At 34.8% G+C, this 26592-nt stretch overlaps 1 long non-coding RNA gene across 2 annotated transcripts in view; it reads left to right on the forward strand.

Moving 5' to 3' along the window:
- Positions 1-26592, forward strand: part of LOC109371728 (uncharacterized) — a 112467-nt gene that overhangs the window by 80591 nt on the left and 5284 nt on the right. The window contains exon 4 of one of the 2 annotated variants that reach the window (XR_002121916.1): positions 5008-5123. The exons of the other annotated variant lie outside the window; for it this stretch is intronic. This is a non-coding gene — a long non-coding RNA (uncharacterized LOC109371728). Of the gene's footprint in view, positions 1-5007; positions 5124-26592 lie in introns of those variants that run through there. 2 annotated transcript variants of the gene reach the window in all.

Consider the following 26592-nt stretch of genomic DNA (forward strand, 5'->3'; position numbering starts at 1 on the left):
TACCGTGTGTAGCCGGCAGCCACCGTGAGCGGCTGTCCAGAGGCCGGCGACTGATCTGCCTCTCCAGGGAAGAGCGCAATGATGGTGCCAACTTGAGCCAGTGAAGCAACATCCTCCACAGCTAGACTGAAGAACAAAACAACAGCAATTTGTCTGTTTCCCTTCCCCCGATTCCCCAGTGCTGTTCCCATCCCCCAATTCCCCGATATAATCTTTAAAAACAAACAAACAAACAAAAAACTCCTTTTGTCATTTTTATTGAGTACATTAGCTATATTAACATGAGAAGTGACACATTAATGTTGGCTCTTCCTATCTATAAACCTAACTTATGTAACTTTTTTCTACTCTACATTATTTGTTTAAGGAAATTTTAAAATATTTTAGAAAATTATTTTTATATAGACATTGTATAATTCTAGTTACCTTTTTTATGCATTTTATATTTTTATCATTTTATTATACATCAAAAGTTGTATCATGATTGGTAGTTGTTTCTATGTGAGTTATTGATTTCTGAATAGTATTAGTTTTTAACCACACAGCTTTCTTGAGTTTCTTGCTTTTTTTATATTGTTTTAGTTAAACTTCTTGAATTTTCCAACTATAAAAAAATTACTGGCAAGCAAAAATCATTACAACTCTTCCTTTCCAATTTTTGTATCTCTCGTTGTACTATCTTACCAGATGCTATAGGCTAGAACTTCCAGGGCATTGCTGAATAATAATAATGATAGCTGAAAAATATATCTAGATTCTGAATTTATTGGCTCTGCTTCTGGTGTTTCTAATTAAGCATGATGCTAGAATATTTTTGTGAAACTAAATATGTTTTCCTTCTTTAAAAATATCTTTATGTTATTATTTTACTAGGATTTTCTTTCTTACCAATAACCTAATGATGAGTATTATGTTTCTGCACAATATACGCAAATATATCAGTATATGGTCCTTTTCTCCTTAGAATATTTGTCATACCCTGTATTCTATCTACTCAGTGTCTCTTGATGCCCTTCTTTGGGGCAATTCTCAGCTTTCTGATAGCCATCCTCCACCATATTAGAATCTAGTAGCTTATCTTCAAGGCTTCTTTACCAACTCTCCAATGATTTAGTAAGGTATACAATATCCTTTTCTTTTCATTGGCTGCACACAATCTATGTTTATCAAAATTAACTAGTCTAAATATATATAAAGTGGTGATTGATATGAATAAAAACAATTTTCATTATACTTTTGGAAGTCTGGAATTGGTTGTCTGGCCTTGTTTGGTTCTTACAGTTAAAAGCATAACTAAGATATGTGACTCATGGAAACCCATTGCATGCATTGGCAATTTAACTAAGTTACCATCTATGGATGACTGTAATAAAGTCCAAGTGAAGCCATTTCACAGAAAAAGTTACAAAAATATTAAAGACACTAGGACTCCAAGGAATCTGTGTTATGAACTGGTTCCTTCATATGTATTGGACATCTTAAAGAGAATGGAAAGCTCAAAGCTCCAATTTCTCAACTCAAGTAAAGGACAATAATCATTTTTATGACTACATTTAAATAATTTTTTATCAATTACATTTTCTGACAATAGACATGAAAGCTGAAATTAAAATTTGATCTGGGTTAAAATGCCTGCTAAACTCTGAATCTCAGTATAGTACGTACATGTAAGAGCTAACTACTTTGGTTTATTTACATTCTGGCTCGGTTTTTTTTTTTTTAATCTTTGTAAATTTGGGCAATTTGACATCTCTGTGATTTAGTTTTCTCATTTGAATAACAATAACTTCTTTGTAAGGTGTTGTGAAAAGTAAATTAATTAGCATATATGACACACTTACAATGTCTGGAACATTATTTATTCAATGAAGTTTAGCCATTGTTAATTATAGAAATTATATCATTTTAAATTTAAATAATAAAGTATATGAAAGAGCATGAACATGAAAACAGAAATGGCTGCATGGGGGAGGGGCTGCATGGAGATTGTTGGAGTGCTCCAAAAACCCACTAACCATACCTCCCTTGTCATCAGAAGCAACATTTGCTCTCCAAGGCCTCGTGAGGCTGTTCTTGCATTGCATGAAGACTCTATAACAATCCCAGTGTAAGTCAAATCTTCTCATGCACACCTCCAATAACTCTCATTTCATCATTTTATTCAAATCTGTAATGAGACTGAGAATTTAGCATTCCCAAGGGGTCAATTATAAAGTTAATGTGGGAGAAAAAAAGTTAAAAGTAAAAGCATTGCAAAGCTTTGTCAATTTACATTGAAAAAATGCATGAATGATATTTGTGAGTATGGATTCTGAGAGTGTTTGACCAAGGAGAAATAAGCAGATTTTAGTACAGCTGAGTTTTTTAAAGAGTACATTGATTGAAGATTTAATATTCCAAGAAAAAAATGTAAATGGTTCTAGTTGTTTGTTGATTGACTGAGTTTTGGATTCAGTTATCTCGCACTAAATAACGAGATGCCAGATATTACTTGGTCTAAGGTAGTGGAAGAAATAGAAAAACTGATTATTTATGAATGTCAAAATAGATTTAAGATGTGCAATCTACTGCTGCCTTGTTCCTATCTAATGTCCCTAGAGATGGTTAATAAGGCTTCCATCAAAGCATGGATAACTATATTTTTTATGAGGATGATGATATTGTTGAAATGTATTGTAGTGGTGTTTCCTTGAGAGTCAGAGATGTTGGTAGCAGATTCTACTATTTTAATGGATTCCCTGGTCTTATTTGAAATGATGTAACCACAGGGTAATAGAGGCCAGATAACTTCATTTAAATGCAAAAACTATTAATTGATTATGGAGGTCCTGGGATGGAAAGAAATGGGCAGCTCATTAAAGTCCAATTTGATTGTAAATGGATAAAGCAAAAAAATCTAGATCTGGCAAGCAACAGCTTATCTTGAATCTCTCTAATAGAAAATTAAAGCATCTTACCCAGTTATCAGAAGTGAGTCAGTTCAAAATTCCTGATCCTTTTTAATGAAGTTAAATCCAGGTAGCAAAGATAAAGATTACTATAATAACATTATACATACATGTTATAAATCTTCCTTTTTGCCTTTCTCAAAGAGACCTGTCAAGTGTGCACCATGGTAATTGTTCAGGGATTGTTAGATATAGGTCTAAGTAAATGCAAAGCCCTTGGAACCCAGAATAATTTGTGTTCCACAGATCAAGGTAGAAGGTTAGCATGGGCTAATGATAGAGTTTTCACTCATGATTGTTACATATTTGGTCCATAGGGCCTCAAACCCATTCTTTGATTTCTTTTCCAGTGCCTGCATATAGATTTTTAATAAATTCACTTGGTAACTGGTATATTGTCCATATTAGCTTACTGATTTTTGGAGTAAAGGCTATTATTCTAGAAAGAAGCTTATGCTATGTCAGTTAATTAATCCCTAGAAATCCCCCATTTAGTTTATTTTTGGACTGTACAGAATATGGATGGGACATGGGAAATGACTGGATTATAACCATTTAATCAAGTGGTGATTCCAGTTGAAGCTTCTATTTAGGATGTGTTCTCTGTTGTAGTAAGTAAACACAGCCAATGCTATTTTATTTTTTGTTCTAGAAGTTGCCTTGCTTTTCTCTACTAAAACAAACTAAAACACTACTGGTGGACTCATATTTTAGTATCTAGAGCTTCTATAAATGAGGTGACATTTTTCTTAGAAAAAAAGTTTAAATTGCTAAAGGATCTCTCAGGGCCAGCTGTCCAAATGAGGGATCCTGCAATTTAAGCTTTACTAGCTTCATGAGAAACCTGTCTCTGAGGACATCACCACTGTTTTGCTGCAGGATTCCATGAACTCTCCTGTTCTCTTACCCAACTTTGTCTGAAGAGGACTTCCTAATCTCCATAGTCTACAAAACATAATGGTGGTCCAGTAAATGATAATCTGATGACATTTTGTTGATAGATCCTGGGGAAAATGATATTTTGGTGAAAAACATGTATACCAGAGGGTAGAAGGTAATTCCCAAGGAAATACCCTCTTTGGGCCTGTGATTCATCCAAATGCTGGAATTCTGTGGCCTGGGACATGTGGCCAAAGGACATTCACAACACACAAATACAGAATCACTATGCATGGTAGGTATGGGTAAAGATAAGAGTAACAAAGTTTTCTCCTCTTCCATTCTCTCTCATTGGAAATGGTCCTTGAATTTGCCTTCTTTCACCTATTAGAAACCTGATTGATAATGGTAGAATTTCAGCTGTGTTACTAGGCAACATTGTTTATGGTAATACCAAAACAAAAACACACTGATTGCTAAACTGCATCTGGAGTAGGTGGTTATTAGAATAAACACAACATAAAGACCTGAGGGAAGCCATAACTTTAGGTTTTCCTGAGCTTGATGATTTTTGTAATTGAATACTATATTCTTCTTTTGGCGAATTGGAAGCTAAACTCATGAAACTACTAGAAGAGTTATTGATTGCTATGTGGAACTCGGACTTCTAAGTCAATGTACACCTCCACACCATTCCGTGGTCTCACTCCCTCACACTGAGCTTCCTGGTGTTAAGGCCAATGACTAGCCCCTGGGTATCTGCAGGGACTGTCATCTAAGTATTGCTCTTGATGTTGGCATGCTGAGTTTACTGTTCTGTATCTTTCTATAAATCTGAGAAACCTAGTGCTGGATGTGGCCTATTTCAATCTTATGAGTGTGAAATGTCCAATTGAACCCAAAATTGTTAAGATTGTTTGTTTCAGTTGATATTTCAGGAATATGAGGGCAACATATGCTACATCTGGGCATGCTATTCAGAACAATTTACTGGGTTGTTGTTGGAAAAGTAATGACGTATTTTTTCTGTTTCTCATTGCAAAAATGTGCCATGACTTTTCTGACAACCTAATATTAAATAACCTGAAAGACTGCTAGGTTTGAGTGTAGCCCAAAGGACAGAAGGTTCTCAACTGAGTAGTAATGCTTGTGAACCTATAACCTGCTACTTGTCCTTTAGTTTCAGCTGATCAATGTTGATATGTGTGTGTTGAGAAGCAAGACACTGAATGAGAATGTCCCAAATTCTAATAAGAGATACACAGAGGAGACCTCTAGGGTACTGGAGCTATGCCTTCTTTGGTAAGTAACTTTACTCATTTTGAAAAATATTTCAGTGTTTGCTCTTGGATTAGGTGACTACATAATCATGGGTCATAGGATGATGATGTTACATGAGCTACCAATTACTATCTTACTACTTAGAAAATGATATAATGTCTGGAGAACCATTTTATGTGCTGAGTTGCAAACACTTAAAGTATCCTACTTCCAAATTGTGAGAGTTTAGCTAAGCTACTCCCTAAAGTTATCAATTTTGTGTGACCAAGTGGTGTTGAACTGACACTAACCCTTCCTATGAGCACCGGCTCTAGATAACAGCTTGCAAAGTCACAAATGTATATTCTGGAATATGGTTATCCCCAAGCATTTGTGATAAGCATTCTCTCCCTACTCCCAGGGTCTTCCCTGTGTGCCCCATATATAAGACCCTCCCTGGAAGCTTACCCAAACCCTACGCTTTTTGGTTAGAATTGGCTATTTCTTACTACTCATCCCTGCTAAATTTCTGCATGCTTCTTTCTACTTCTGGAATGAAAGCAAAGCAGAAGTGGCATTAACACTGATCGCTGTGGTGTGCTCTGATTTCATACATTGTCTGAAAGTGTTTATCTTGTTTTGGAGCCCATCTCTGTCATTTAATTTTCTATTTTTTATATTTGTAAAGCCATTTCTATGTGCTTAAAAGAGAGGGGGTGCATGCAAAGTAAGAACTTATTGAGTTACCTTGAATAATAGTCTATATTTTTAACAAATGATGAAACTGAAGTCGAGAGATATGGTGTATTTTGTAATGAAAATGCCAGAGATGATAGATATATTATGTCCCATATGTTACTTCTAATACAGGCTTTTATGTAAGACTTTCACTTAAAGAAATGACAGAATTACTAAAAACTAATTAGAAATTACTAAGAAATAATATCAGGACCCATGTATCTGTCACAGTTTGCTACATCTATGACTGTCCTTCTATTAACAAGAATTAAATACTTTTGAAGGCTATTTTTCCCCTTGTGGTAGTTGATCTAATTATATGAACCTACAAAGGAAAATGTTATTTATTAGATGTACGTTTCTTTTTACTTTCCTCCTGTAGTGTGATTCCTTCAGTGGAGCCACATTGACATAAAATTTCTATTATGAGAAACTATTCATTTTTCTGGTTCTTTTCTCAGTTTATTATAAAAGACTGAAAATAGCTTCTTCTATTTCTCATATTTTCCTTAAGTTGCAAAAACTTAAAATGTCACTGGTTATCTTAGGTGTATGCCTTAAAAGAACACTTAACAGCTCATTAAATGAAATATAGTGTGAAACACATAAAAACATATTTTTGAAAGTCTTTTAGTATAAGTTCATGAAAAATCTATTTACTTTCATAATTTTTAAGCTTGGAAAAATAATAGTCTGAAGAAACAAGGAAATTTCTAAGTAAAGCAATCCATAGTTTAGAAATATTATCATTTTGTCTATTTTGATAAATGAAGCTTGTTACTGTTTAATTTTATATAGAGTGAGAACAACCATTTCCTACTAAGAAAACTGATCCAAAGTTCCTGAAAACTTAATAGAAACAGAATAAAATTGATGTTCATTTTTCCCATCACATAACAACTGTGATTCTTGAAAACACTTTGCCATGGATTGTGATATTGTGTGATTTTTAGGTTAAGCTATAACCCAAGTGCAGTCAGCATTCCAAAGAATATAGTTTTCCATCCAATAGTTATATTCTTCATAGTGTGGTTAAAAGGTGATTCTATTTCCTGTACTGTGATCAGCACTTTCTTAATTAGCATGGTACATTTGAGAAATGGATTTTAATGAGAAATGAAAAAAAAGTGGCCTGCTAATGAACATGTTGAATACTACAAATGAGTTCTCATTGATAAGGTCAGTAAAAAATGCAGATTAGGGAAATTATTGTTGAGATACTCCCTGTCTTTGGCTGAACAGACCATATAACAGCAAGACCTATTGCTACTACTCTTACAGATGCCCTAGCCTCACCCTCTAAATGGCTCTGTGCCAGCCTTGAACCTGGGAATTCTAGATGCCTGATTCTTGTTAGGACAGTGTGGAACTCTGGCCTTTGGAATTTTGTTGTGTTTGCTTTGAATGGACATTTACACAGGTAATTCTCTGAACATCTGAAAAGCAGAAAAATAAGACTTGCTTGAGGTTAGTGAAGAAGTTGTATTTAACATGTTGGTAATTGCCCACTAGCAAGTAGTCAGCAAATTAAATGTTTGACAATTTTAATAGTCTGAGACTCACTTTTGCTATAAATAAATGATAAAAAATTTTGGAGGGAAGTAGCTAATTCTAATGGTCTTCAAATTTTTTCTGTGACCACAATTATTAGCCAAAAAGAAAAGAAAAAGTAAATTTGTGTGAAATCAATTTGGCTTGGGTCATTCAATTCACTATACCCATACACTAACATTCATTTATTTCACAAATCTTTACTTATTATTTATCATATATATGAAAGGTTGAGAAAAGGTTGAGGTAAATAAACTTGATCAAGGTTTAGGTAAATAAACCTGATTAGTACCTGTTTAATGCAATATAAAAACAAGCATTAAGTATTAATGCTAATGCAGATACATAAAACTTTTATTTCTATATCATAAGCTTTATGATAATATTGACCTGTAATGTCAATTTTTATTTTTCATGGCTAATCTTGTATACTTTTGATTATACTTAGAGCATGTTTGTTTGCAAACAATTGATAGCAAAAAAACTGGTCTTTCAGAAAAATTGAGAAAGCTTTTGCTATGGTAAAAATAAAATTTGGAAATTTAAAATCTTGATTTGTTTATCATAGTGTCTGCTGAGCCTCATTTGAATGTAGAGTATGCAGTTCTGTTATTGTTGCAATTTGATTTGATCTACTATCCTCTTCATCAACCTCATTATTCAAGAGCTTATCAATTTGACATCTAATTATTACCCTAATTTAACTAGTAACAGCAAAATCTTTGTTCAGTACTTTTGCATTTAATTTGACATTTAATTAGAAATATCATGTGAATCGTATGAAAGATCAAATGTTGATCCCATTGTAAAATTTTGACTTATTCTACAAAAATGTAAGTACGTCCTTAGTCCATATTTCTCTTAGCTGAGCTATCCTTCCACTTGTTGGCAGCTCAGTGGCAGCTCAGCTCAGGCTGGGACTTGAACCACTGTTGCTCAGAGCCCACACTCTTGAGTGAGCTCTTAACCAACTGAGCCACTCGGCCGGCCTCTTAGTCCATATTTTTATTTGTTCCTTCCACTGTTTTTCATACCATTAAGAAAGTTTTACAAATTTATTGAAGGGCTTGTTCTAACAATTTCTTTATGAATATAATTTCAATGGAATCTCCTCAAATTAAAAGATACCTTTATTTTTACATTCACTCATTAGCTAAATGCAAGGTATTTTCTGGAAATGTACTAAGTAGAAGAAACAAAACCAAGACTGGCGGCAAAGCTGGAATCAGTCTCTGCCTTTCCAAATTCTCCTTGGTAAATATGTCAAGTTATTTTGACCTACCTAAGATGTCTTTTATCTGGAAAGTCTCTATGCTAGTAGTTTAAATTATATAATGCATATGACACATCAAGGACAGTGTTTGGCATAGAGTTGATCCCCCAGTATGTATTATCTGTCTTTAATAGTGATTATCTTATTACATCAAAATCTCTTCCTCTATCTATATTTATTTATATTGACCTCTGAGTGAAAGGCACCAGGAGGAAACACTTATAGCGATTGATAATATTCAAACAAATTATTATTGAGGTATAATTTACATACCTCTGAGTCACACTTTTTAGTGTACAGTTATGAGTTTCGACAAATCCACACATTTGTGTAACTATCCCCACAATCAAGATACTCAAACGACCTGCTAAGTTATCCAATGAAATTCCTTATTTTCCTTTGTAATCAATACTTCCCCATCCAATGACAGCCTCTAAAAACACTATTCTGTTTTCTGCCCCTGTACTTTTGACTTTGCAAGGAGGCCACATAAATAAAAATGTATACTATGTATTTTTTTGAATCTTCTTTCATAACAAAATAAATTTGAAATTAATCCATCTTGTGTATAGCAGGAGTTATATCTTTTTTATTACTGAATAGTATTCCATTGTGTGGGAAGCACAACTTTCATCCATTCACCAGTTGAAGGACTTTAGGTTGTTTCCAGTTATTAATGATTATCAATAAACCTGATATATATATATATATATATAATATATATATAATATATATATATATATATATATATATATATTATATATATATATATTATATATATGAAATTGGTTGAAAATATGTTTTAATAAGCATGACAGCAGATTGAGAGAAAGCAGGGGAATACTCATTTCACTCTACCTTTTCACTGTCTTTGGTATGTAAAAGTTCTGAGAATTTTTCAATAGGCTACTCACATGATAAATGAGAGAATAGGCTCAAAACTGAGGCATCATAATCAATGCCTTCATTTCTTTTGATTCAAATTTTTAAAAAATAAGGAGATCAGAAATAGTTGAATATATATCAAATTATGAAGCAAATGGAATAAAAAGAACCTAATTACTTTTCAGTACATTGTAATGAAGTGATTAATAACTATTGACTTTGTAGGAGACAAATGTTGACAAAAGTATCCTCAAACGATCATCTTAAAGATCATTGCCTGGCATTTTTCACAGGAAGTTTTAGCCTTATACATAAAATGTTGACATATAACAGACACAACCTGCATTATTGCAATATACATCAATATTTATTGTAACAATATGGACATAAAGGTCACCATCTATCAAATAATGATAGATATCTATGTGAATGCCATTTTGAATACATTTCCTTCTATTATTAGACATTCTGAATAATTAAGTAATTATAAAAGAATAAATGAAACAGGGAAAAATGTAAAAATAATTCTAGTTATAAAATTTAGGAAAATACAGTCATAATTATGTTATATACTATGAGAGAGGAAATAACTATTCATGAATAGTATCGTATTTAGCCACTGGGTTAGGAAACCAATGAGATTATAATATTAGGTAGCTAACACTTCCACTTTGATGAAAAACAGCTTAAAAATATTACCTCTGTTATAAAGCTTCAAATTCTATTAGATTTCTTCTGGCTCAGGTTTTATGATAGGAAAAAGTAATATGAACTGTAATATATTTTTGACTTTAGGAAAAGAAAGAAGGTAGACTATGGCAGAGAGAAATGTGGCTTTCGTATTTCTTCAGAGAAGCTTTTCACTGTGAAAATCTGTGATATAAAAGACTAGGTGATAAAGAACCTGACTTTTATTTAAAGGAAGTAAACCTTTTTCAGAGGTTTATTTACAGCATTTCAAAAATTATATTTAATTTGATTTGAGATATTTTTATATTTAGTTTCCCCTGGTACACTTTACCATGTTTTGAATAACAGTAAGAGGTGAATTAAGGAGTCGTTTTCTCTCCTTTTCCCATTGATGAGGTAATTCCCCACAGTTTGGCACAGTTTGAACCTTGCCACTGTCAGAAGGGCAAGAGTTAAACACTAACAGGGCGGGTCCTGCTCCCAACATGCAGATCATCTGGTAAACAAGATATCCCTACCTAATGATCTCCTGAAGATGAGATTAGTTTGTATAATGCTCTTTCACTTCCCCCACAAAATTAGCAATTGAGATGCAGATTGAAAATTATAAAATTGTCCTAAAAGTCACTATTAATTTAAAAGCTGTTTTAAATATTCTTTTCAAATTCTATAAAGTATCACAAGTCTCATATTCCTGGATATTTAGCAAAAGAGAAATCATTTTGCCAAGAAAAGCTTTTCTCAGTTACTTCTAATTAAGAAAACGAAATATTTTAAGATGAAATTCTAAGAAGACAGTAAATTATAATTTAGAGTGAAGTATGCCTAACTTCTTATTAGTCTCATGTGATGATATGGGCTTGATTAGAATGTGTGGTTGGAATGCACATGACACTGTTCCTAATCCCAAATTTTAAAATGTGGGGAGGGGTATATTAGTTCCTTAGTACAATTAGTACATTTTAGTAATCTTAATTTAGTAAAATTAGTAATTTTACCAGAGTTAGCAAGTTTAACATTGTCAACACTTAATTTTATTGTAATTTAAATATTAACAGAATTATAAAAAATATTTTATTTGTTGTAAAAATGTATGTTCATTTTTTAAAAACTTTAATACTGTACTTGATACATGTAGACCTTAGCCATTTGAAGAAAAAAGTGGCTATATCCATATCTAAGTGACAGTTAAAATTATTTTTCAAATACAAACATTGAAAACCAGAGTTTAATATTTTACAATAATTTTCTCTTATCACCAGCCCATGAATCTGCAATGATCTCTAGATATATTTAATTGGTTGTAATTTACTTAGGAGTACATTTTCTGTATGAACATCATGTTCTACTTCTTAGTTTAAGTGCCCTTAAACTATAATATTTTGGACCACAACTGTCATTAGTTCGTAGTCTATTATTTTGCAAACTACAGTAAGTGACACAATATACCAATATTTAAATATCAGTTGCCTTTTCCCCATAAAACTCCATCCAAGACACATGGAGGCAAATGAGCCTCAATACAAGGTTACTGTATGCTGATGTTTATCTCAGACTGTGTACCCCAATGATAATCCTCATTTGTCTGTCATTGTCTCAAACCTAGGCCTACTTAGGCACTATCTTTGCTGACTTAGGTTCTCTTTAATTCAGGAGTTGTAGCTGATAAAAGCTCTTTCCCAGTGAATTTTTCTGGACATGATAGTTTAACTACATGATAGTAAAGAGAGCCTAACTGCTTGTTCAGCTCTCTCCTCCTGGAGTGATATGGTTTCTTCTGGGCAGGCTTTTTCAGTTTTGTACTGACAACAGATGACAATGTCAGGAGAAGGCTGTGAATAGGATATACGGAACTGAATTCGTTTATGTTTGGGAGTCTGCTTAATTCAGCTAATTTTCCCCAAACTTAAGTAAAAGAAAAATATTTAATTATGGTTGGTTTATTAAAGTTTATGTACAAGTGAAATAACAATTAGCTTTTTTGCATTCTGATCTGTTGAGAAGTATGTGTTGTCTTTTAAAAATATAGAGTAAAAGTCATTCTCGCTATTATAAACCTACATTCCAGAAAACCTCTATTCAAATTTATTATGATATTGATATCATATCCAGAATGTTATTTTAAAGCATTATCTTGAACTATGTTTTATGGACAGATCTGTCAATTAAACTGGTACACATATCTGAGTATTAAAACCTAGAAATGTTTGTCGTTTTGAAAGTCCAGTTTTTTTCATAATTTATTAAAATAAATTGATTTAAAAAGTAGATTTTTTGGAATTCTATTAGAGAAAATATCTAGATAGAGTATAGCCAATATAAATCAATGATTTTATAAAATCTCTAAAGATATATGTTTAATGAAACAACTGTAATGTTTGACCTCTAGTTTGCTATAACTGTAACAGTCATTCTGAGTACCTATAAATTCTGAATCATTACTTTACAGTTTGTCCTCCTTCATACACAATTTAATCACAATAAGGTCACATCAGGGCAGCTTGGAGCTACAGGAATGTCAAGCAAAACTAATAAAATTGATATTTCAGGAAGATTCATATTGTAACGATTTATAAGGCAAGATAAATAGATGTTGAAATAGACAGAGGGGATAAAAAGACAAGATATGCTCTTATCACATAAATCTAGGAATAAATTGATAGCAGCTTAATTTTGACATTACTTTCAGTATTTTCACATAAAAATATACTGCTTATCCACATTTTTCTTCAGTCATAATTTTCATGAATCAAACTACTTTGTAGGATCTCCCTAATTTTCTTGCTCACTATTAAAGTTTAGAATTGCTTACAGCTCATATTCCTTTCCTTTACTGTAAAGTTCTCTTAAAGGCTATGAAATCTTATTTTTAAAAAGTCAAGAACACTTATATCTTGACTCCAAATTGCCAAATTTTATTCTTATATTATGAATAGAGCAGCATCTTCTCAAGTCATGAAAAAAAGTATATGAATATTGCATTTTTTTGTAGACTTGGGTAATTACGTTTCATGTTAACGACCCAGAACAACAACCCAAAGCAGGCTATCTCTCTGTAGCATAATGGAAAAATACACAATATGATATTTTTATTTTACTTTCAATTCAAATTGGGAATTTGATTATTTATTTTAGTGACACCCAAAACATTAAAGGAGCCATGTGAGAAAAAATGTATTAATCTACATAGAGACACAAAAATAGACACCACCCTCCTGTATGGCACATGTCATCCAAAGGTCAATTGTATTTTCCCAATTCAGGATTTAGAATTGAGATTCAAAGATTTTAGTCAGATTCTGCTGATCATAAAGAGAGACATGTGAATTTTGGAGGTATAGGATAGCCACCTCCTCCCATGCACCCAGAAAAAGAGAGATAACCAGTTTGTAGAAAAAAAAAGATACGTAAACAAAATAAAACATGGGGAGAACATGATGTCATAGAGAGAAGGAGGGGCTGAGGAAGTTTGGGGGTTGATTTTTTTTTTTTACAGGTTTCTGTTTCTGGGTTTTAATCTCTTCTGATTGTATTTTCTTTCTTTGAGTTCCATATAATATCCCTGTCTCCTTTTGATAAATTCCACCTTACCTATTTTTCCTGCTTAAGTTCATTTATGTAGCTTTTTAACTTGCCACCAAAAGAGTCTTGATGAAAAACCCTAGGCTGTCACTCACACGAATGCCAGCAGAGGCTATTATTCCTAGGATGGCCATATGATATACAATTCTAGAAAATTAATCAACTGGGAAGTTCAGTATACAGCTAGCTTCAAGGCAGCAAAATTGAATGTTGTGAGCCATGGGCATAGCTGAGGGTAAGTTTCAGGGAGAACAAATCAGTGGGAGTCCAAAGGGAAATTCAGAGGATTTCTGAATTGGCTGGTTTTGCAGGGTTATTGCGAAGTCAGTGAAACAACATACAGATAAGCGCTTTCTTCAGTGTAAAGGGCAAGATATGTAGTGGTTTAGGACACAGATCCTACAGTCAGAATCCCTGAGTTTAAAACTTGGTTCTGTTGTTTTCTGGCTGGATGATATTGGATAAGTTAAATTCTCTATGCCTTAGTTCCTGCAATCTGTAAATGATAGAGGTATTTCCTACTTCATAGGCTTACGTTGTTAATTAAATAAGTTATTGCATGTAAAATACTTAGAACAGCTCCTGGACTTGCTAAGTGCTTTAAGTGTTTGCTTTCATTAGTGCTTCTAGACTGCATTGTTGGCCTTCACTGTTACTTAGACGTTGTGAAACCTGCTTTATAAATAACTATGACATTCTACACCATAATCTATAGATCATACCATATGTGACATAAATTTTCCTTGAGCTAAGTTTTTATGGTATTAAAAAATCATAAAATAAATCAAAAGGCAAGAAATACAAAACTAGAAAAGAGATCACTGTTATAATGGCTCATCGGTTGACATCTTTGCTAAACAAACTGTATTCACAAAAAAAAGAGAGTCTGCCAATGATATGTTGAAAAAAAATGAAACATTATCCAGATATGATAAGTAAAACAAAAAAACATAGTGGGAAGCAAACCTAATAACGTCACTTAAAATGATAATACAGAATTGATTTTTTTAATACAAATTTGGTTGAACTACTCACCTCATTCAGACATAATCAGTATCTATTAGTAAATACTATAGCAAACTGTAATAGCATTACAGAGGCTTTAGGTGCTTGACTTGGCACAAACACAGTTATTCCTTAAACAAATAATACCAAGAAACAAACTTCTTTTAAAATAAAATAGCCAGTTTCTTCCCTGAATGTGGTTTATGTGATTACTGTTTATCAGAGATGGTAACTAATACATTGAGAAATGTTAAGGTAGAAAATATTGGTTCTTATAAAAATATCTTCAGTAAAAGATGTTCTCAATTTCTTCCCAACAGAGCGTTGTGTGGTATGTGAGTTTAACCTTAATGAAAGGTTTCAATCCCTTTGTATTCACGTTTAACATCCAACCTTTGTATTGCATAAGTTAGTCGTTCAAGACAGGTACAGAATGTCTGGAACCTTTTCATGGGAGTTATGTAGCCATTCGTGGCTAACACTGCCCTATATAACTAATGACACCAATATATAAATGTAATATATGAACACTAAATCAGAACCCCTGACATAAAAATGGGCCTTTTAATTTAGTAATGATTTTCGTTAAAGCAGCAACAAGATAAACTTTTATATAAGTATAATAAATAAAAATTGCCTTATACCATTTGTGAGAAAGTACAAGTCTACCATCCTTCAGTGTATCACAGTGATGCTTCCTTTTCTCAGTAGATCTAGTAACACTTCAATATAGTCGACTGTCATTATTCATGGTAGCTCTGTTCTGTAAAGTCACCATAAACACAGAATTAGCAAATAATGAATTACTGCTCCTAGGAAAAATCCAGGGTTAGGTTCTTGTAAGCCTGTAGTTACAACATTTTCCTCAACCAAAATGCCACATACAGGTTCATTTACCAACATTCTTATTAAACAATTTAGTCTCATCAGCATTAAAAAACCTGTTCTTCCATATAACCTGTCTCCTGCATAAGATTTAGCAGAAATTTTTAAAATAAATTATTTTAGAGTCTCCTAATCTACAGAACTTGCTTGGTCTGCAGGTTTGTTTATTGCACTGTGCTCCTTTTGAAACATATGAACCAGATGTCATACACCAAGGAGTGTTTGGCATTTTCATGACCTGGGGTAAATGTGACTTTTTTGTTGTTGCTGTTTGGTTTTGGGGTTTTTTGTTTGTTGTTTGTTTTTGCTTTTAACCTCACAATAATGTTGTCCATTACACTTTTTTATAGTTGCCATCTCTTGAATTTACAAATTTAGCAGCTTTTCTGTCATTTCTATGGCTTCATCATGCACTATAAATGTTACTTTAGCACTTATAGCATGCACTTATGTACAGATTGGTGAATTTCCTCTTCTTTTTTTTCTGGATGTGAATATTATTGGTTCATTACCATCAAACTCACTGCCAGAAAACACTATAACTCATGACTGAACAAAGCTTGTCAAACACATGTATTCTCCATAAGGCACACTTATGTTTAAGAACATTAGACAGCACTTTGGCACTCTGTTTGGGAGCCATTATAGACAACAAAATCACCAAAGAAAGAACACAATTCAGCACTGACTGCATCATGTAAAGGATACTAGTTTACAGCATAAGAGCTGAACCAAGAAGACAGTGATCTTTTGTCAGACTTAAGCTGAAATATTGGATATTGAGTGACTTAGTTTTGAGGTTCTGTGCATGTTTGAAAATTGCCATGAAAGTTTTGCAAGTATTGATTTTGACAAATCACAAATATAGAATTCCAAAATAATGATTAAGTATATATAGGCCAAGCAATGTCTGTGCTAAGTGAACAGTACATAATGCTCCATATTTGAATTACCTTGGAAGGAGAACACTTATGATTAATAATGAATACTAACATTTATGTGATAATTGCCTCTGTGTTAAGCATTTTAAATCGATTATCAAATTTAATCTTTATGACAACTCTATATGAAAGCACTGTCATATCCACACTTTTTAGATTTAGAAACTGAGAGAAATTTAATTACTTTCTTAAGATTGCAGGACTTGTGAATGAGGAAGTTGATATTTAAGTAAGTGCAGTATGATACTATAGGCTGCATTATTTAGCACACTGGGACACAGTGTGTCAGGGTGTCTTCAAGCTTCAAGACTGATAGTGTTTAAAAGCAAAAAACAAAAAGCTTTCCACCCCCAACCCCCACCCCCAATTACATAGTGATAAGGGAATTAATAGGGCCCAAGAACTTACTACAGGTGAAGTGGGAGTAGAGCTGGTCATAGGCGAAATTCAGCAGCCTAATAAATGGGAGGTGTCATTACATAAAAGTAAAGGAAAGAAGGCATGGGAGAGTTCCAGGCAAGATGGCGGAGTAGGTAAACTCTGTGCTTGCAACTTCCTATGACCACATTCAAATTACAACTAAATTATAGAACAATCAACCTCAAGAATCATCTGAAGACTAGCTGAACAGAACTCCTATAACTAAGGATAGAAAGAAGAGTCCATGTTGAGACAGGTAGGGGATCACAGTCACAAAATGGGCTGGTCCTACACCTACGTGTGGTAGTTGAGCATTAGGAGTAATATTTTGACAGTGGAGTTTCCATCTGAGGAGTGAGGGGCCCCAGGTCGACACTGGGCTTCCCAGCCCAGGTTTCCTGTGTCAGGAACAAGTGTCCCCATAACATCTGGCTGTGAACATCAGTGGAGATTCCACTCCATCGGGTGAAACAGAGGGCAGCTAGAAATCTAGATGTCATTTATTTATTTATTTATTTTAAGATTTTTTATTGGGGAATTAGGGGGATGGGAACAGTGCTGGGGAATCGGGGGAAGGGGAACAGACAAGTTGCTGTCGTTCTGTTCTTCAGTCTAGTTGTGGAGGATGTTGCTTCACTGGCCCAAGTTGGCACCATCATTGCGCTCTTCCCGGGCGAGGCAGATCAGTCGCCGGCTTCTGGACGGCCGCTCACGGTGGCTGCTGGCCGCTCACGCTGGCTGCTGGCTACATACGGTAGCCCATGGCAACCCATTGCCACAGGGGCTGCAGCCTACGCCGTCGCTGGCGACTCATGACAGCCCAGCTCCAGGTTGAGCTGTTGTTCAGCATCTTAGCTGTGGAGGGCAGTGTCACTGGCCCTCATATGTGGGATCCGAACCGGGGCCCTCTGGCATTCCAAGCCAGTTCTTAACCATTGCGCCACTCGGCCGGCCCCTAGATGTCATTTAAAAGTGCCTGTATACTCTCACTCACTTGCAGGCACTAACCCTGGGCTCTGGTAGAGAGAAAGCAACTTGAGACATACAGGGAGAGACTGAAATGTGTGGCTTCAAGGTGAGGGCTAGAGAGACAGCCACAATTATACTTGTGTTGAGCCCTCCTCCTGTATGGTCTACAGGTGGGCACCATCTTTTCTGTGTAGAGCCCTTTGACACATGAGCAAATGTGAAACTGCACTGGCCTGGTGAACTCAACTCACTCAACCCTGAAGACTCACTGGGATAACTGCCCTGCCTAACTCTCACAGCACTAATGGAGTTATTTTCTGTGGCCAGCAACCAGTTCAAACCAGTGCTGCAGTCTTTCCTGGAAAAGTCACCAGGACCTGTAGGCTGGAGGCAGTCAGTGGCTGGCCCTGGTGTGCTCTGATACATTTGTTAGGGGCCCCAGGCTCAACACTTGTGCCATACCTGCATTAAATTGGTGAACACCAATTGCACCACCCTGGTGACTACCTGGCACCCTGCCTCACCAATTTCATGTACGGCCTGAGGCTCTTTTAATAGCTGAGCCTTACAGGTAGCCAGCATGTGACATCGGTCCTTGGGGTTCCCTGGACCTTTTCCTAAGCTGGCCCAGGCCTGGTACAGGTAAAAACTGGTCTTGGTTCTCAGCTTCACATCTCCCATGTGACCTCAGGTCCAGTATAGGCAGCACCCAAATGTGGGTAGCTTTGTAGCTCCTACCAGGTAGCCCCTGGCCAGTCACAGGTAGTGGTTGAACTTAGCCTGGATGGGAGCCCCTCCTAAGAGGTCCCAAAAACAACAAACCTGGAGGCCATCTTTAGACCACCATAGAGCACTACCTGATTAGCCTCACAAGCTGCACACCCAAAGGGTGGACTCAACAGGCACACAAGACTGGTGTAAAACCCCCTCTGTGTGGTCATAGCAGCTCATAAACTGTGTGAGTGGACAACCCTTACAGCCACTTAACCTCAGAAAGAGTTGATGCCACCCACTGACATGCCAATGGTCTCCAAGTTTCAACTACAACAGGAGAGAGCCATAACACACACCACAGACACTCCTGGAGCACCTGGCACAAGTGATCAGTGACACTGTACCACTCACTGGACCCCACAGGACACCTACTACATAAGCTGAGAAACATAGATCTACCTAATACATAGAAACAAACACATAAAGGCAGCCAAAATGAAGAAACATTTCCCAAGTGAAAAAGAAGAGAGAACTCCCAAAAAGGAACTAAATGAAATAAAGACAAGTAACACACTAGATCAGATGAATTGCATTGATATTTTTAGAGCATTCCACTCCAAAGCAGCAGAATATTCATTCCTTTCAGTGCATATGGAACATTTTCCAAGATAGAGCACTTGTTAGGCCACAAAACAAGTCTCAATAAATTTAAGAGAATTAAAATCATATCAAGTGCCTTCTCCAACCACAATGGTGTGAAACTAGAAAGCAATTATAAGAAGAAATCCGGAAAACACACAAATACATGGAGGCTGAATAACATGCTACTAAATAGCGACTGGGTCAAAAATGAGATCAGGAAGAAATCAAAAGATACCTTGAGAGAAACAAAAATGAAAACACAATGACTCAAAATCTGTGGGACACAGTTAAAGCAGTCTTTTTTGTTTGTTTGTTGTTGTTTTTTGTAGAGGGCAGTGTCACTGGCCCTCACATGTGGGATCCGAACCAGGGCCTTTTGGTGTCCCAAGCCAGTTCCTAACCATCGCGTCACTCTGCCGGCCCTAAAGTAGCCTTAAATAGGAAATTGATAGCAATGCAGGCCTACTTGAAGAAACAAGAAAAATCTCAATTAAACAATTTAAATTTATGCCTAATGGAACTAGAAAAAAACAAACAAAAAACAGCCAAAAGAGCCAAAAGTGAGTAGCAGGAAGGAAATAATAAAGATGAGAACAGAAATACATGAAAAAAAAATCAATGAAACCAAGAACTAGTTCTTTGAAAAGCTAAACAAAATGGATAAATCTTTAACCAGACTCATTAATAAAAAAAACAGAGGACCCAAATAAATAGAATCAGAAAATAAAGAGGAGAAATGTCAATGAACACTGCAGAAGTACAAAGAATATAAAAAAAATACTATGCACAATTATCCTACACCAACAAATTGGATAATATGGAAGAAATTAATAAATTTTTAGAAACACACAATCTTCAAAACTTAATCAAAAAGAAAATCTTAACCAACCTATAACTACTAACGAAATTGAGTCAGAATTTTAAAAATTTCCCAACAAACAAAAATCTTGGATTGGGTGGCTTCATAGGTAAATTTACCACACATTCAAAGAAGAATTCACACCTATTCTCCTCAAACTATTCCAAACTATCCAAGAGGAAAGAAGGCTCCAAGCTCATTTAACAAAGCCACAGTTATCCTGATACCAAAACCAGACAAAGACATTACAAAAAGACAAAACAATACTCCAATATCCCTAATAAGCATAGATAAAAAATCCTCAACAAAATATTAACAAACTGAATCTAGCAATACATTAAGAAGATCATGCAACATGATCAAGTGGGATTTATTTCTGGGATGCTGTTTGGTTCAATATTTACAAATCAATTAAGGGCTACACCACATAAACAAAATGAAAGATAAAAATCATATGATCATATCATAGACGCAGAAAAAACATTTGACAAAATCCAGCATCCATTTGATAAAAACTCTCAGAAAAGTGGAATGGAATAAACATATCTCAACATATAAAGACCATATATGACAAACCCACAGCTAACATCATACTCAATGGGGAAAAGCTGAAATAATTTTCCTTAGATCAGGAACAAGACAAGGATATCCACTGTCAGCACTCTTATTTAACACGGCATTGGAAGCCCTCGCCACCACAGCAGTCATACATGAAAAAGGAACAAAAAGAAACCAATTGGAATGGAAGAAATAAACTATTGGCAGATGACATGATACAATAAATTGAAAATCCTAAAAGCCCCATCAGAAAGCTATTAGAACTAATAAATTAATTCAATAAAGTTTTAGGACACAAAATTAATATACGAAAAGCAGTGGAATTTTTATCCACTAATAACAGACTATCAGAAAGGGAAATTATAAAAACAATTTTATTTAGCATCAAAATAAATAAATAAGTAAATAAATATATAAATAACATATAGTGGAGTGAAGGCAATCTATTCAATAAATGGTTTGGGGAAAAATGGACAGATATATGCAAAAAAATGAAACTGCACCACTTTCTTACTCCACATACAAGAATAAACTCAAAATGGATTAAAGACTTAAGTATACCCAAAACCATAAAACTCCTAGAAGAAACAGATAGTAAGCTCTCTTACATTGCTCTTAGTAACCTGATATATCTCCTTGGGCAAGAGAAACAAAAGAAAAAATAAACAAATAGAACTACATGAAACTAAAAAGTGCACAGCAAAAGAAACCATCAACAAAATGAGAAAACCTACTGAATGGGAGAAGATATTCACCAAGGATACATCTGATAAGGGTTTAATATCCAAAATTTGTAAAGAATTCATGTAACTCAACACCAAAAAAACAAACAATCCAATTAACAAATGGGCAGAGGATCTGAATAGACATTTCTCCAAAGGGGACATACAGATGGGCAACAGACCTATGAAGAAATGTTCAACATCACTAATCATTAGAGAAATGCAAATAAAAACCACAATGAGATATTACCTCGTTACTGTCAGAATGGCTATCACCAATTTAGAAAAAAAATTGTTGGCAAGGATGTGGAGAAAAGAGAACCCTCGTGCAATGTTGTTGGAATTGCATATTGGCTCAGCCACTATGGAAAGCAGTTTGGAGTTTCCACAAATATTAAAAATAGAACTACCTTATGACTCAGCAATTCCATTTCTGTGTATTTATCTAAATAAATTTTAAAAATTGTAAAAGATATATGCACCCTTATGTTCACTGCAGCACTATTTGCAATACCCAAAATGTGGAAGCAACCTAAGTGTCCATCAATAAATAATTTGCAGGAAGAGGTAGTATATGTACTCGTATACAATGGACTATTACTCAGCCATAGTAAAAAAAAAATTAAATAAATTAAATAAATAAATAAACAAACAAACACTGTTTGTGTCAACATGAATGGGCACAGAGTGAAACAAGCCAAACAGAGAAAGAAAAATACCATATGATCTGTTATATGTGGAATCTAAAGAACAAAATAAATAAACAAAAACAGAAATAAACTCATAGATTCAGAGAACAAAGTGATGGGTACCAGATACGAGGGGTTGTGGAGCTGGATTAAAAAAGGTAAAGGGAGGGCCGGCCGAGTGGCACGTTGGTTAAGAGCTGGCTTGGGATGCCAGAGGGCCCCGGTTCGGATCCCACATATGAGGGCCACTGACACTGCCCTCCACAGCTAAGATGCTGAACAACAGCTCAACCTGGAGCTGGGCTGCCGTGAGTCGCCGGCGACGGCATAGGCTGCAGCCCCTGCTGATGTGGGCTGCCATGGGCTACCATATGTAGCCAGCAGCCAGCGTGAGCGGCCAGCAGCCGCAGTGAGCGCCCGTCCAGAAGCCGGCGACTGATCTGCCTCATCCAGGAAGAGCGCAATGATGGTGCCAACTTGGGCCAGTGGGGCAACGTCCTCCACAACTAGACTGAAGAACAAAAGGACAGCAACTTGTCTGTTCCCCTTCCCCCAATTCCCCAGTGCTGTTCCCATCCCCCCATTCCCCAATAAAAATCTTAAAAAAAAAAAGGTGAAGGGAATAAGGAGTATAAATCGGTAGTTTCAAAATAGTCACAGGGATGTAAAGTACAGCATAGGGAATACAGTCAATAATATTGTAATAACTATGTATACTGTCAGGTGGTTACTAGACTAATTGGGAGGATCATTTCATAAATTACATAAATATCTAATCACTATGCTGTATACTTGGAACTAATATAAAATAATATTAAAATTCAACTATAATTGAAAAAAATATATACAAATTAAAGAAAGAAAGCATGAGAGGTGGAGTCAGAGAGGTGATCTGAGGTCAGAGCTGGTGGGAAGCATAAGAGGTCAAACCAGGGATTGTGAAACATTCCCTGTTAACGCCTGTTGTAGTCAGACAACTTCTCCATAGCTCTGCTCCAGCAGATAGGGGTTTTCTATTCCTATACGTCTCACGTCTGATGAATATGGCTTTGGTACACTAACCCATCTGCATTCTAAACCTTTATGACACAAGTCATGATGCTTGAATTATATTTGGAGTTACCAACTGTACACATTTTTCATTACCCCTAGCAAAGAAATAACTGTTTTGCTACCATCAAAACTGTTAATAGACCAGAACCTGGCAATGTAGTAGCAGATGGCCCTTGATATTAGAGTATGATAGTGCTCTCCTAGAGTTGTCAAGAGAGCATTGTCATAAATACTGAAGAAAAGATGCCCATCCAGTATGCTATAATTTAATTATGGTCATAACCATTCTTAGAAGAGTTTAAATTTGTGCATGTATTTTAAAAGTGTGGCCATGATTGTAGTTGTGAATCTTCTGAACATCAGGGATAACAGTAAGGGATTCTTTTCTGATAACGTGGTTACAGAAAGTTTATTCTGCAGATGATATTGCTCTTGTACAATAAATGATTGATTTCTAATTACCATCTGGAATAATCTGTTTAATAGATTCATAGTAGATCATAGTCACTATATTAAGTTAAAATAGACTTAAGGGATAACACATTTCTTACATGTGTGTTTATTGAATGTACCATAATACCTTAAAACACTGTTTAATTAATAGATACGTGTTATATGGTTTCCAATATTTCATTCTTGTTATCAATGTTGCTATTTTCATAAAAGTGACCTGGTAGTTTAGCAATCGGCACTTCTATTTATCTTCAGCCCATTGAATATCTTCTGTTTGAAATGTTTGAGGTAAACTTTCTCTGCAAACAGTTGCCCAGATGAGTTAATCCTGTCAGGGTGTTTTGTTTTTTTTCTTGTCTGTTTGTTTTGTTGTGATTTCTTTAATTCTGTGAGCAAGTAGGGAGTATTAATTATCGTATACATTCTGATTAACTGGTTGCTTTAAATGACAAGACTTTTATGTAAAGGCTTAAAACATAAATAAATATTAATAAATGTAGCTAGCTGAATGTGTTTCCACTGACTGAGAATAAGAGAACTTACATATTAGAACTGATATTGCCCATGCATGAGTTCATCTTGGTGTCCCACCACAGGTCAGAACAGAGATAAGAAAAAAGAAAATTAAACAATTTTCAATGATTGTTTGAATGATACAATGATTCAATTTCAATGATAGCCAATGATTGGGAAAAGATCATCAAAAGATGTAAATTACTCAGCATATCTGTTGAGCACATAAAATTACTGTCTTTTTTGTTTTTTTGAGGCGGGACTCATTGGCAGAGGTGGAGAATTTTGTGTTTGTACATAGAGATGTAGAGACTGACAGCTACAGGTTTTAATTGGTGGGAACGGAGTTCTTAAATCTGAAGGAGTTATGTTTCAACCTGAAGTATAAAAAGAGTTTTCATAGTAATTAATCTTTACATAAATTAGAGACAGCATTTGAAAGATACTGAATTGAACAAAAGAAAAATTATCAGTACTAGGAACTAAGCCTAATCTGTGTGTAATAAAACATGAAAAGTGATGAAAACTTACCCTTATCTCATTTTAGTCCATGGAGTCCTATGGCATGAAGATTAAACCACTGCTTTATTATGTTTATTTTTTTAAAGTGTACTTGATTTTGAAAAAGTACCATTATGACCAAAAATGTAATATTCTATAGAAATCAATTTAAGCATAAAATTGAACTGCCCACTGCAGTTCCCATGACCCAATTTTCATGGTAAACATAACTGAAGTCAGATTTGGTATATTGTAAAAATATAGAACTAAAATTTTGACTTCAAAATAGTGTAGTTTAAACACAACTATGTAATCCTTGAACCACTTATATACATATTTAAAGATTCCTAAAAAATAGGTGAAACAATCCTATAAAAATCAAGTTTTGCCCCCAAACTGTCTTAATTTGTTGAAGTTTCAAGCATTCTTAGTATGTTACTTTTATGATATTTTATTTCCTATAGTTTAACAAGAAGCAGTGTTTGGGATTGTACTTGCAGGATTTTGACCAAGTCAATCTACAGAGCACTCTAATTTTAAGTTTTTTTAATATTTATAGTTTATTGGGGTGACAATGGTTAGTAAAATTACATAGGTTTCAAGTGTACAATTTGGTAACACATTGTGTGCTCACCACCCAGTCAGTTCTCCTTCTATCACCATATATTTGATCCCGTTTACCCTTTAATACTATTAGAAACCTTTACCTTCACTAGTTTTACATAGGGTTAACTTTAGGGAAACTCGTCAGATGATAAGTAGATTTGTGGACAAGTTCATATATACAATTTTTCTCTGAAATGTGTTACCATGAACAAAAGGTATCTAATGAATTACTTTCATAATTTTTTTAAATTCAATTCTGTGATCTGATGCCTACTATGTCATTTTAGAAAAGTCAGTTACACTATGTAAAATTTCTCCCTGTAAAACCAAAATGAACACTGATGAAACAGTGGTTTCCAAACTCATATGGACTGTTAATTATAATCTGACTTATAATCTTTGTTGAGGCCCTGACTAAAACATGATATCTCAATTTATTCCACAGCAGCTAGAGAAAATAAGAGATAGTAGGTATTCATTTCTTACTCCTGCCATAACAAATTATCACAAATTTAACAGGTCCTGATTTCTTGGTGGCTGTCAGCAGGGTGCCATTCTCAGTCCCAAGAGGCTTCTCACCCATATTTTTTATCTGGGACCCTCCATCTTAAAGGCAGCAATAATACATCAAACACTTAATTCTCAGGATAAATATGCCTAAAGCCTGCAATGCACTGTTACCCAATATTTCATTCTATAAAAATTGCTGATGTTATAGTTTTTCAGTCTATATATAAAAATCAAACAGGTGAACAGAAATTTATATATTCATAAAAATGTTCTTTGTAAAGTAAAATGCATATATGTCATAGAGTAGGTTTTAGCTAGTTAACAAATTAATTTGTATTAAAACATAATTCATAATTCTGCTTCTGACCAAGATGCAATAACAGGGACAAAATTTACACTCCCACCTGAAATTACAACAAAATAACATATGAAGCAATAATTCCCAAGATATTAAACATTAGGCAAAGAAGGACAGCTATACTTGAGACACAGGAAGCAAAGAAATGATTCGTATGATTGCATCACCTGTGGCCCAGAGAGTTTCCCATGCAGAGTCCAGAAATCTTCATGAGTTGAAAAGATGTTGCTGAGAGTCTGGGGAGGCTGAGGAGATAAAACTTACATGGCAGGGTAATAGGAAGAATGACGTATGCCAAGACAAACCTTTAGCATTCTGAAAGGGTCCTCCCTCTTGATTCCAGTTTACTCATCAGTGCATATTCAGAGGGTGCCAAAAAAACTGTATA

The sequence above is a fragment of the Hipposideros armiger genome, unplaced genomic scaffold, assembly GCF_001890085.2.
Source record: "Hipposideros armiger isolate ML-2016 unplaced genomic scaffold, ASM189008v1 scaffold_589, whole genome shotgun sequence".
Taxonomy (NCBI): domain Eukaryota; kingdom Metazoa; phylum Chordata; class Mammalia; order Chiroptera; family Hipposideridae; genus Hipposideros; species Hipposideros armiger.